The sequence below is a fragment of the Triticum dicoccoides genome, chromosome 2A, assembly GCF_002162155.2.
Source record: "Triticum dicoccoides isolate Atlit2015 ecotype Zavitan chromosome 2A, WEW_v2.0, whole genome shotgun sequence".
Lineage (NCBI taxonomy): Eukaryota > Viridiplantae > Streptophyta > Magnoliopsida > Poales > Poaceae > Triticum > Triticum dicoccoides.
Window position 1 is genome coordinate 695,700,347 of NC_041382.1, and position 14,634 is coordinate 695,714,980.

Below are 14,634 nucleotides of genomic sequence, written 5' to 3' on the forward strand. Positions count from 1 at the left end.
CGTCTCCCATTGCAAGAAAGATCAATCTAGTAGGCCAAACCAAACTGATAATTAGAAGAGACTTGCAAAGATAAATCAATCATACATAAAAGAATTCAGAGGAGATTTACATATTGTTCATAGATAAACTTGATCATAAATCCACAATTCATCGGATCTCGACAAACACGCCGCAAAATAAGGTTACATCGGATAGATCTCCAAGAAGATCGAGAAGAACTTTGTACTGAGATCCAAAGTGAGAGAAGAAGCCATCTAGCTAATAACTATGGACCCGTAGGTCTAAAGTAAACTACTCACACATTACCGAAGAGGCCATGGAGTTGATGTAGAGGCCCTCCGTGATCGATGCCCCCTTCGGTGGAGCTCCGGAAAAGGCCCCAAGATGGGATCTCTCGGGTACAGAAGGTTGCAGCGATGGAATTATGTTTTCATGGTGCTCCTGGATGTTTGGGGGTACGTGGATATATATATAAGAGGAAGAAGTACGCCGGTGGAGCAACAAGGGGCCCACGAGGGTGGAGGGCGCGCCCAGGGGGGTAGGCCCCCCTGCCTCGTGCCCTCCTCGATCGTTTCTTGACGCCCACTCCAAGTCTCCTGGATCACGTTTGTTGAGAAAATCACGTTCCCGAAGGTTTCATTCTGTTTGGACTCCGTTTGATATTCCTTTTTTGCGAAACCCTAAAATAGGAAAAAAACAGCAATTTGGGTTGGGCCTCCGGTTAGTAGGTTAGTCCAAAAAATGATATAAAAATGTACAATAAAGCCCATTAACATCCAAAATAGATAATATAATAGCATGAAGCAATAAAAAATTATAGATACGTTGGAGACGTATCAATGCATGCCATGCAGCTTTTGTCAGGAATCTACATGTGGGTAGTAGTACGACGATTGAACATTCACAAGTATCTCTCCCAAGGAAAGACTAGTATTAAATTTGATAGCCAAAATTTTAGAGATTGCTATATTTTAAACAATAAATTTAATTGCTGATATTTTTATATATCTGAATTGCTCGAGGCAAGACCTTTAAACTAAGATCAAAATTGGATACATTTCAACTAATTTTATTTCACAGATTCCAAATAACATATTTCACTCAACTAAAAAAACTATTTCACATATGTTGAACAAGAGAACTGATTTCACTCAATTTGAAAATATATATTTCACTCATTTCAATAAACAATTTCACTTATATTATTTACAAAAGATAGGTTTCACACATTTTTCAAAACACATTACACTCACTCAATTGAAATAATATATTTCACTCATTTTTGAAAAAAACTGATTTCACATTTCCGTTACATTCAAAATCCAATTTCAGTCAGTTCCAGAAAATGATTTCCCTAAAAATTTAATAAGTTCAATGAAATAACTTTCACATGTCGACAAATGTAAGTTTCACATTTTGTAAACAACAATTTGGCATCTTTTCGCACACCGCAATAACGTATTTTCACACTCAGTTCCACTTATTTTACAAAACGAATTTCACTCATTTGAAAAAACATATTTCACTCAAATTTTAACCATATTTCACTCATTCGAAACAACCAAATTTACTTATTTCAAATGATTTCACGCATTTCAAAAACATATTTCACTAATTTCAATGAAAAGTTACGTTATAATAACACAAAAAATATCCAATTTCACTATGTTCCAAAAAAATGATTTCCCTGAAATTCAAATAAGTTTGAAATATGTTTCATAAGTTAAAAAAAATACCATTTCATATATTTGAAATATTCAATTTCACGCATTGAAACAATCAAATTCACATGTTTGAAAGAACACGTTTCACATATTTTCACTCATTGCCAATAACAGATTTCGCCCGGTATATGCGGGAAATTAGACGTAAAATTTAAATGTGTTTGAAATCTGTCCAATATTGATCTTGTTCTAAAGATATTAGTGTCACAAGTTCAAATATGTAAAATATTTCAAAAATGAAATCACTGTTTAAAAGATATAAACGATTGAAAATGTCAAAGAGAAAATAAAAGCCATGAAATTTACAGGATGGGAGATTAGACAGATAGGTCGCTCTCATGCATTTGCAGCACAGAGTGGATGTCTTTTGCATGCATGCATGGGCGGGGCCTACGCATGATTTGACCTAATGGTGGATACGGCCGTGAACTTCTGCTTAGTCTTCACCAGAAGGTGGATCGAAATCACAAATGGGTTAAGCGTCAGTTTGGTTCACTTCTTCACAACATGACTGCCACACACAATGCAGTGAAGAAAAACCACTACTACCTCCATCAAGTCTTCGGTCGCACCTGGGCAGTCCTGTCACATCTGTATGGTGAAGAAGATCTGAAGAACATGGGTCTCAATGAAGATTTTGACTGGTCTGCACCTCCACCGAAGAAATTCAAGAAGGTCAAGGTTCCTTCTCCGGTGGCCAGCTCATATTCTTCATCAGGCGACACTGATGAACATGAAGATTTGGATGACACTGCGGCAGGCCCTACATCAACAAACGACCCCAACAACGCTGGCGCTCCTTCATCAACATGATTATCCTCAGGGGCGTTAGTCCTCATTTTTGATCCTTTTGGTCATTCGATGACAAAGGGGGAGAAATATGAGCTAGTCTTCAAGCGGGTCTACTATATGGGCATTTTTTTGCTAAGTTACAACTCTCGTTCTTCTGAAACTTTATTGGATCGAGTTGTAATCTTAAACCCGATGGTGCTCTGATACTTTTGATGCACCATGCTCTGATACTTTCGATGCACTATTCTGCATGCTTATTCCTTGTTAATATTATTGCACACATGCTGAATTTCATCAGGCACCATATTTCATGATGCATTTCACATTCTTCATATTATATATTAAATGCGTGTATGAATTACAAGATATAGGGGGAGATCTCCATGATTCAACTCTTCAAGTGTGCATTGCTTCAAAAGCAAATTCCTCACTATGCACATCTTCAGGGGGAGTTCTTCTATATCTTGCAATCAAATTCCTCAATATCAGTATTTACACTTCATATGTTTATCCCCGTTGAAAACTTAACCTATATTGTCATCAATCACCAAAAAGGGGGAGATTGTAAGTGCATCTAGTGCCCCTTAGTGATTTTGGTGTATTGAAGACTTATAGGTTAAGGGACTAATGCGTTTGTGAGTGTACACAGGTCTATAAGTCTATGAGGAGTTTGCTATTTACAGGAAAAGTCGACCCCTAAAAATGAATATCTTCGACTGAAGATTTTGGTATTTCTAAAGACTTTCATGAAGACTTTGAAAGTGAAGAAAACGGTGTGACCGTGAAGACTTGGTATTCATTCGAGGAATATGAAGCGTGAAGTCTTTTGTTTTCGTAGTTTCATTTTCTCTTTCTTGAGTCATAGGAAACACCGTACTGTTAAAGGGGGTCGAGGAAATACTAAGGAAAAATTTCCATGTGATGCTCAACTCAAAATCCTACACCTACCAATACCTTCGAGTGAAGCCATTGGAAATCTCATACAGTTCAGTCAATTTCTTCAGTGACAGAGACGAAGTTCTTCTGGTCTTTGAGGAATTTGTCCTGACTGAGGAGTTAGGAATTCGCCAGTGCGGATTGCCTACACAGTGAGGAACATGATAGCCCTGAGGTTTTTGCTACTCTAAATTCCGACCATTGCTGTGCTATGCGCCAGCTGTCCCAAAATATCTATCCACCTAACGGTCATATCATTGAAGGGCATTTATGTCTTATCATGTCGGGCTGCTCCCTAGGCTATAAATAGCCGCCCCCTACAACCACTAGCTGGTTGGCTGCTCCGAGAGAAACTGACACTTGTCATTTGAGAGCAACCCATCTTCTGAGGACTTTGAGCAAAAATCATCAAGTGAGGAAAAACCAAAAACCCAAAACCCAAACACCTACAAACCCCAAGTGATTGAGCATCACTGAAGAGATTGATCCTGAGTGGATCCGACGCTTGTTACCTTTGAAGACTGTGCTTCTTCCAGACGGTTAGGCATCATGGTCTAGAGCATCCAAGAGGAATTGTGGATCGCCGAGTGACCGAGTTTGTGAAGGTTTGGAAGTCGCCTGAAGACTTACCACGAGTGATTGGACGAGGTCTGTGTGACCTTAGTTCAAGGAGAATACAGTGAGGACTGGGTGTCTTGGACTAATTGTCCTTGACTGGGTGTCCGAAACTGTGTGTCCTCGAGTTTAAATACTCAGCCGCTCCAACTAGACGTACAACTGAGACAGCAGTTGGAACTGGTCTACCAAATCATTGTCTTCACCAATCTTACTGGTTCTATTCCCTCAACTCTTCCATTTCCTTATAACTATGTTGTGTGTTTGTTCATATCTATGTTTGAAGACTTTGACTGAAGACTTTCTCAATTTCCTCAGTTCAATTTCTTCAGTCTGTTTGTCTCCATCCTGTGTTATCCTGTGATTATGCTTCCTGTACTCTGTGCCTATCTTCATTTCATCATGATGACTATGCTTGTATTCTGTTATGTTTACTTTTGAGTACTTATTCCGCTGCTAGTAGTTCTTCGCTAAGGAATTTCCTCACCGGAAAATTCCTCAGTGAAGAATTTCATAAAAATCGCCTATTCACCCCCCTCTAGTCGATATAACGCACTTTCAACTACAAGAAAACCTCTATTAAAAGCTCAAATAGATACTCATGTTTGTTGATCAAAGTCAAAAGGTAAACTATTATTGGTACAAACTTACGAATGGGATCGAACATATAATAAATGACGCTAGAGTACTCGCTGTTCTGGAGGCATCGCTCGCGGGGGTCGTTTTTGACCGTTGGATGGAGCTACCCGAGATGCAACAGTGTTTCCTTTGGCTGCTGGCGTCGGGTCAGCCGTCCTTTTTTCCATGTTCGTGACTGCTTCAGAAGTGGATGACGGGTGGGGTCGTGAGCCTATGGGGGCCATTGAGCAGAGGGAGGGTTTCCCTGGAGCCTACGTGAAGACAGAGCACAGAAGCGAGCGAGCGAGCAGCAAAAGAAAAAGCGAAGCGACAATGCCTGTGACCTAACCCGCGTCTCCCCCGCGACCCCCGCAGACGCCACCGTCTCCTCTCCTTTCCTTGCCTTCACCGGCCACCGACGACCTCCCAGCCCTCCTTCTCCGCCTTGTCGCCTTGGCCACCTTGAGCTCGAGGGGGAGCAACCAGATGCGCCTCGTCCGTGTCGCGTGGTGGCCCAGATGCTGCCGCCTCGTGCTCTGCCGGTGCCCGTCTCCCCCGTCTACGGCCGGAGTGTTGGGGAACGTAGTAATTTCAAAAAAATTCCTATGCACACGCAAGATCCATCTAGGTGATGCATAGCAACGAGAGGGGAGAGTGTTGTCTACGTACCCTCATAGACCGTAAGCGGAAGCGTTATGACAACGCGGTTGATGTAGTCGTACGTCTTCACGATCCGACCAATCCTAGCACCGAAGGTACGGCACCTCCGCGACCTGCACATGTTTAGCTCGGTGACATACCGTGAACTCTAGATCTAGCTGAGTGTCGAGGGAGAGTTTCGTCAGCAGGATGGCGTGATGATGGTGATGATGAAGTTACCGATGCAGGGCTTCGCCTAAGCTCTACAACAATATGACCGAGGTGGAAATCTGTGGAGGGGGCACCGCACACGGCTAAACAATCAACTTGTGTGTTCTAGGGTGCCCCCTGCCCCTATATATCAAAGAGCAAGGGGAGGGGGCAGTCGACGTCATAGGGTACGCCCCAAGGGGGGAACCCTATTCCTACTATGAGTAGGTTCCCCTTTTCCTAGTACAACTACCTAGCGGCAGACGATTTTTTGAGCCTTGCCGATGATCAACGGTTGTTGTTGCTGGGCCCACCAGTCACATCGAAGATTGACACCGACATCAAGACCGGTGCTGAGACTGAGACCGGCATCGAGACCGGCGATGAGATTGAGACTGGCACCGAGACTAGCGGAGCCGGTATAGAACTGAAAGCAAAGAGGCAACGATGCCAAAACCAGCTCATGACTACTAGACTGGTGGTCACAGAGGTGGACGACGACATTTTTGAGCCAAAAGTGCCCGCGGAAGCGCGTGCGTGCGACGACAATCAAATAGGCTGCATCGTACGGGCAACCGCCACCATCAACAATGAGAAACTACATAAGATATATAATATGAGGCGCTCCCTCCTAAAGAAGTTGCACCAGATATTCTTGTTCCCAGGCCAGGATGAAAAGGAATATAAAAATCCAGATAAAGACCCAACAATGAAGAAGATAAACCAACACGCCATGACCAAGTTTAGCGACGCGTTGGACGCCTGAAAAGCAAGGGTGAAACATCGACTCGTCAACAAAAAGGAACCCTACTCCGAGATTGTAAAGGATAATCCGACAATCACGGAAGAGCAGTTTGAAATATCCAAGGCGGCTTGCAAGGCCGAAGCTGCCAAAAAGAAGTCAAAGTACATGAAGGGGCTTCAAGAGAGGAACATGGGGTGCAACCACCTCGGAAGCCGTGGTTACGGCGGGAAGAGGTCCAAATGTGCCAAGGAGGACGTGGAACACGAAAGTCTGGGAATCCCAGACCCCTTGGCGTACTTCACCGTCCCGCAGGAGCGTGACGTCCTCAGGGCCCGGTACCATTGGGACCCAGTCAAGAAGGTTTTCGAGACGAACCCGGTCAGGACGGAGTTCATGAGACTGCTGGTAATTTTAGTTTCTGATCAATTTGACTACATGTTTAGTCATATTTGTAAACGATCCTTATTCCTTTTGTAGAGAGAGCAGCACAGGATTGCGGCCGAAAGTGACTCGCCGTCTGAAGCGTTGGCGAGGCCCAAGTGGGACACCCTATTCAATCGGGCATTGAACATATTGAAAGGACTCCCGGTGGACACTCGGCCGTCGTATGGACGCGTGCACGGTGTGGGAGACGGCGCCACGTGGAAGAAGTACTAGCGTGAGACCACAGAGGAGAGAAAGGAAAGACGGAGGTTAACTGAAGAAAACATCGACAAGAAGGTTGAGATTGCGGTTGAGAAGAAATCAGCTGAGACAGTCACAACAGTGTACGCTGCCGCAAAACAGGCGATTGCAGATATGTCTGGTGTCTTGGTTCCGGCCGTTCTTAGTTGGAGGAGGCAAAATCCAGAAAAAACGCGGCGGACTTTTCCTTTGCTAACTTCTTTAGGTGCAGCTCGACTGGCATTGCACCAGCACCTGCTCCTGCTCCTGCATCGGCTCCCGAACCAGCTCCCGCACCTACTCATAGCAGCCCGTCCTCCGTCTCCAATGTGCTCGGTGGTGCTTCGTCTTTGGCTGAGCTCGATGCCCTCACGGTATCTGTCACACCGGCCCTCTTCAAGAAATGTATAATCTCCCATTTCTGTTGTCTTTCAGATGTCTCACGTCACAGACATGTCTTTGCAGGCCGACGTAACCTCGTGCACCATATTGTACACCACCGGCGACCAGAAGGTGGACATGGGGAAGGCGACGATAATGAAGCCGAAGGAACCATTATTCCACGGCCATTCGATCCCCTCGGACGTCTTCAAGGTTTCCATGGCCAGTGTCAAACCGAGCCACGAGAATTTGGCTCCTCCGGTATTAGGGGCGATGACGACGAGACCCCGCGGCAGCTTGGTGGTTGCAATGGGTGGGTCCTGTTGTGGTCAAAGAGTCTGCTTCGTCTAGAGGAGGCCGTGAGCACACCCACGAGCATGCAGCCTCAGCAATGTATGAACATCAACACCCCACCTACCCAATTAGCGTCAGTTGTCGTGCTAGGTGATAGTGGACGGGGTGAGGAAGAGGCTCCATTAGTCGCTGATGACATCGCCATAGATGAGGATGAGGATGACGATGACACTCAATAGTATCTCAATACTGGCCCCTATGATGAGTACTCAGGGTTTAAGCGTCTTGAGTCGGTGCCTGAATTGCCGCCTCCGGAGGCTGAACGTATTATAGACGAACTTCCAGTAGGAAAGAAGCATATGAAGAGACCGAGGAAAGGCAACAAAGCTGCTTCTATGATCCAGCCGCCTTAGTAGCCTTGGGTTCAAGACCGTATACCTATACCCGGTGCAGCAAAATGGCATACCCCCGGTGAACCAATCCTACCTAAGGCAGCGTTAGAGGCCATACATGGCGATCTAAGGGGACTTCATGACGATGTGTTGCGGAGAGAGAAAAGCCCCATCGCCTCGAAAAATCTAGGATACCCACTCTACGTGGTTAACGTGCCACGGCAAAGGTCATACATCCACACATGCCCCGCGGACAAGTTCTTCCTTTGATTTGATTACATCTTTGACATGGTTCACTTGAAGAAGCTGGATTTTACATTTGTCCGCCTTTATGCCTTGTACATGAACTAAATCACCGGGATTGAGTAGATACCTTATACGTGTGTCACTGACCCGTACTTCATGCACGAGGGCTTCTTGGCAGTCTGCGCAGAGCACCGTGAATATGCGAGGGACTACATCGCCAATTTCATGGTCGCCAATAAGGACAAGGAGGCGATTCTCGTGCCTTATCATCCCGTGTAAGTCATTGACGCGGATATCCTTCCATCGGTTTCAATCATTCATTTGCATGGTGGAGGCTAATTAATTTGAGGTGTACTTATTTTGCCCAATGGCGTGCACGCCATCCTCATCATCCTCTACCCCCGATACTCCCACGCTCTTTACTTGGACTCGTCGAAGAAAATGAACAAAAAGGATTACACCCACATCAAGTCTGTTCTCGATAGTGCTATCTTTTACTACGGCGTATGGGGTGGAGAGGTCAAGGACAAGAAGAAAAGGGACGGCTGGCCCGCCTTCGGCCATAAGGCCGACTTCTGCTGCATCGAGCAACCGAGTGATACTCTTAGTGATGGATTCCATGTCCTACACCACATGCTGGAGTACAAACGGGATCAGCAGAACCTTCGCATGTCACCTAAATCCGGCGATGCCCATATTCTGCAATGGGAAAAGAACGTAGGAGATATCTTGGATCATCGACTTCGAGGTAAGTTCTATCACATCCACCCTGAACTTGCCCAAGTCATCGTGAAGGAGGTCCTCGACAAAGCAGGCCTGTTCTACGAGGAAGAGCAAATGTCGCAGGAAGATGTCCGAATACGCGTAGCCGCTCAGCGTCTCGACCTGAAGCCTTTCACTAAGCTCGGTGACTATCTCCCTGACTTGGATGGATGGAATTACATGTTGGAGTGATTGACATTTGTCTGTTTAGTCCGTACTTTCTAAATGACGAAACTTTGAGTTATGCACAGTGAAACTTTATTTGTGACGTAATTAAACCGTCCTCCTCAACTAGCGAAGATCACTCTAGTTAGGGCATTTTGGGTACGTTGAACTTTGTTATTTATGCTTATGATATGTTGCTTTTATTTTTGCCAAGTCTGTCTCTTTCTGTTGCTCAACTATGTATGTTGCATATCATCGACTCATGTGACGGTGCAGGAGCATAGATCATCAATGACGAAGAAGTCCAATGCCAGGAGTATACGACGAGTGGCCGGAGTGTCAGGCCCAGGTGTACCGGTTTCTGATTTCCGAGTGATAGCCAGTAGTTAGTTTAGGTTCACGCTAATGTGAGAGAGGGATACGAACACATGTACTGCATAGTTCCGCTCTCACTCATAGTAATAGCTCTTCTCGCGTATATCATTGTTTAGATGGATGACGATGTTGTTGCTAGTAATCGAGACTTGTATCACTATTTTTGAGATGATGACGAGAGACCACTTTGAGTTGGATGATGATTATGATGATGACATGGTTTGATGCTATGATTACAATTGTATGTGTATGATATGCTAAAGATTATTGTATAAAGCCTGTTCAAATACAAAACAAATATATAGAAAAAAACAAAAACTAATAAAACTAATAGTAGCAAGGAGAATAAAGTTAGCAGCACCACGCTCTTACCAATAGCGCGCCCAAGTTAAAAGTGTTGCAACTATTAGCAGTAGCGCGTTGAACTAAAGCTCGCTGCTGCTAGCCATGTATAGCAGTAGCGTGGGGCTACACGCACTACTGATACATGTTAGTTGTAGCGCCGTATGAGTAGTGCGGGACCCCGCGCTACTGATACACCAAATAGCCACGCTACTGCTAGGCTTTTCCCTAGTAGTGCCAGTGTACTTGTACCAGACCTTCCACGGCTTCGCCTGCGTGTACCATAGCGTCATTTTCCTGCTCTCTTTGGGGAGGAATATTTTCACGAACTTGTCGGGGATGATCTGCAATTGCAGGTCGATCATAATCAGTTAGAGATCAATGCAATTTTAGAATATGAGTATCGAGAGAAGAAACTGGATTCATTAATTACCATGAAGCACGAGGCATAGACATCTTTTGTGCTTTATTTCCTTGACGGTGAAGGGCCTCATGGATTTTAACCTTTGCGCCCTCTCCATGGCGTCTTCCTTCTCCCTTTGAGTTACTGGACGCCTCTGTTGCGTTAATCCCGGCCTCCTCGTAACCTTGACGAGAACTAGTATAAAAAGATGCAGACTATATATATCAGGATACTGCACTTCAAGTTTATTCTAATTAGTACTAGAAGGTTGCTTTACAGGAAGGAAGGAAGAAAGAAGATTTACCTCTGCCAGGTTGGTTTTCACCATTGCTCTTGTTGAACATCATGAACTGAGCCTCCATACCATATTTGTTACCAAAAGATTTGTGCCTGCACATGGATTCTGGCGTGAATACATATGTATGAACTATACGCGGGCAAAGTTCATTAGCTCGATGACAAGAGCATATAGATAGGAATAATTTTATAGTATAAGACCAGTGCTATATCTAGCTACTAGAGTCAAGATTGACACACCATCTAAGTCATCTCAACCAATATATATGTGTGCGTACATGTAAAACAAGTACTACTCATTTTGAAATAGATTCGATCGAAGGCTTCTTCTTAGTTACCTACCAAATTTCCACTTCATGCTGCCCCTTTAGAAGGTCTTTTAGATGTTGAAACGACAGACCTGGTATAAAAAAATTAAGGAGCAGCAGAGCTTTTACCCTCAGCTTTGGACTCCTTGGATGGTTGACTGGCCAACTCTACTTACAATGGATGTGCACATATGTTAGCTAAATAACAAGAGCCTATGAATCATTTGACAACATTTATCCATCACAACAGTTAATTTGAATTCAATCCATTAGATGGTTATTCGTAATTACCTACAGAATTTTTACCTAATGATGATACCTTATAAGTTGAATCACCAAATGGAGATATCTCCTCAGCCTTGGACTTCTTGGGTGGACGATGCTCAAATTCTTCTTACAGTTTGATGTGCACATAGGCAATGGTTAGCTCAATAACAAGAGTATAAGAATCATTTTACAACATCAAGCCATCTCATACCAATATATACGTAAAAGGTACTAGAAGTACTAAATATTTTGAAATCACTGGATCGAAGGGTTCTTCTTAATTACCTGCCAAACTGTCGCTTGATGCTGCTCCCTCAGAAGTAGGATCACCAGATGGAGCTTCAGAATTTTTCCACTTTGCGAGCTTGGACTTGCTAGATTGGTCCACTTCTGCCATGATATCATCAACCTTCTTGAACCTAGCCCTCTTCCTAACAAAAAAACCATCCTTGGTCTTTTGGCAATACTCCTGTTGTTATTGTGTTGGTTCGAGCACATCATCCCTGCACATGCAAGCTTCACTGTCTTCCTCATTCTCCAAAGATTCTGATAATGCATCTTCCTATTCCTCTACCTCTTCTTCTTCTGAAGCATCTTCTTTTTCTTCTGAAGCTTTATTTTGTGGTGTACCAACTGCACTGGTGTTAGTGTGAGCGTCTTCTTCTTCTGGGGAAGTACCATATGCATTGGTGCTAGTGAGACCTTTCTCTTCCTCTCTAGTCACGTAGATGTCCTTGTATTGTGGCTAGGAGAGAGATGCATACGGATCCTCGCAAGACGATTGGATGAAAACCGTCTCTAAGAACTGTGACTGCCCGCCGTAACGGAATACTAGCAGCCAGCCATACCCGACACAATGGTCCGAGAGGAACTCCTTCCATCCACGCGCAAAGCGTATCTCCCCGGAGATTTTAGCCAGCTCTATGCGCCATTTATTCCTGCTTGGACCTCTCAGGAGAACCATTCATGTACACTCTTCCAAGTATTTGTGGAATCCTACTAGAATTTTCTGCAACATATGTCATCATACAAATTAATTAGTAATGGGTGAACATGTCGAGCACAACCCAAACATGCATATATGGCATTTAACCTTGCCTTCCTATAGTCCAATCCAAGCCATCAGCCACTACTCAATTGCCCTTAACTTTTGCAGAAATGTTACATATGTCTCCTTTATTTACAACCTAAATGTTTTTGTAAATACAAAAGATATCAACTTTCATGAAGTAGTTTTATATTTTGGATATGCTATCTCTTGTATCCTTCTGAATGGCAGAAAACATTATATAGTCCATGTTTGAAACATATTAATCAATAATTGCACCAAGAATCTATTGGGTGGAATATACTATATATGTAACTCTATCAAATTAGAGAGCACCATTCCTAAAAGTGAACCACAATGGAAAAGATAATCTTCACAGCAATCATGCAAAATATGGTAGGTAAAAATAGAATAGCTAAAATGTGTTAGTCTCTTTGTTTATTAATATGATGTAGACAATCTACCACTTGTTCCATAAATGAATGGGATATAAACGCCCTAAAGAAGTGGGGGTAATTTTTTTATCATTCTGGTCCTTCTCATCCCTTTTCTTCGACTCCTCTTCCTCTTTATCAATCTCCTTCCTTACCTTTTGCTCAATTATCTCCATTGGCTCCTCCTATTTCTCTTTCCGAATATCTCGCTGCTCCTGATCGTCTTTCTCATTCTCATTATCCTCTCTTTCCTTATGTGACTTCACATTCTTCACATTTCCCTTTCTTTTCCTCCGATCCTCCCTCTCCTTCTCCTCATCATCCTTCCTAACAACTCTCGTTTTCTTCTCTTTCTCCTCCTTGTATTTAGCCATCTTCCTCTTTGAGGAATTTTTCTTCTCCTCTATTTTCTTATCACCTTCATCTTTATTTTTCTTTCTTTTCTCTTTTGTGTTCACATTTTCATCTTCCTCTTCCTTTACTTTAACATTTTTCTTATTATCTACCAAGCCCATAGTGCTATACCGTTACTTATGATGTACCATGATTGGACCTTTACTGACGGCAAGTACTCCTCCCTTGGCAATACAATATAAGGTATATGATGCATTAGCATAATACTTTGCAATGGTAACAATGACATATAATACCACTCAAGTTTCACTTGAGAGTTGAATCTATGTATGAAACACTTTCCAAGTTTGGATTTTTCCTATGACTATTCGATGACTATTCCAAATTGTATTAGTTATTTTCAAGAACACTCCTACAAAGGTCCTTTTATTATAGATCTAACAACCAACATTAAAATAATTTCCATATAACCCCTTTGGGGAAGAAAGTAGAACACTATTTATCCCATATTTATATTCAAATGTTTGACATACATGTACACATCATACACCAATGCTAGGAATATATATAGGGTGGCCACATGCATAATATTTTCGGGAGGCACACTTGCACATTTTTATATATTCATGTAGCTAAATAATTCGGTTTTGATACATTGTCCGATCAATCCACTAATAGGCCTTCATGTGCTCCCCATGTTTATCCTTCTAGAGGATTTGCCAAACAAATATTTTTTTCTTGATGAGGTTTACAAATTTGATGATTCCATTATGAAAATTTAGTAAACCAAGAAACATGCCCATATTGTGTTGATATATTACCATCCCTGTCTCGAGACAAGAAAGGTATGGCCCAACAAGTAACCCCACAGTTATCACAAGAAAAAAATGTGGCATTGTACTAACCTACAATATTTTAATAAAACTAAATATAACATTATGAACTAATTTTTTTCCTAGTGGGGTTCTTTCTTCCATATATATAGGGCATTAGATCATTCTTCCCACATGGCCAAATTTCCAATGCGACGATGATCACACGAACACCATTGTTGTTTGTTGCACAAGAATATATGCCCCCCTCCCTCAAAGTGTCAAGACGGATACATCAATCTTATCAACAAAAACTCTAGTTATATCCCACATGTTGATCTATGCTCTACTAAAATATTTACGAACAACAAACTTGGATACACTTGTCCTTGAGTTGGGAATAACAAAAGCATGATGCACACTAGGTTTATAGAATAATAAGGTGAGACATAATCATACCAATGTGCCAAAGATCTAACTATGCTAGCATATATAGGATATACTATAAGGCTTACCAACGTTGTAAATTGATTTAAATCTAGATCGATCTGAATACCAGAGCTCTTCAAGGGGCATCTGTTTCAACGAAGAAGGCGAGAGTAGAGGACGATGTGATTTAGATGAAGGCAGCATGGTTGGTTGCCGCGACGGTGGCTTGATGGACTTTGCAAGATTTGGTGTTTATAAAGGGGGTCGGAAAGGGGAAAACCCTAGGTCTTGAAAGGGGTGGGACTTGGGAGAAGAAATGAAAGTCCAGTGTTAATTTTTCGAGGCCCATCATCATCAAATGGAACAATATCAATCTCGCTAG

At 42.8% G+C, this 14,634-nt stretch overlaps 1 pseudogene; it reads right to left on the bottom strand.

Moving 5' to 3' along the window:
- Positions 1 to 1,316: 1,316 nt before the first annotated feature.
- LOC119358126 lies at positions 1,317 to 13,214 on the bottom strand (annotated as a pseudogene).
- Between the last annotated feature and the right edge of the window lie 1,420 nt (positions 13,215 to 14,634).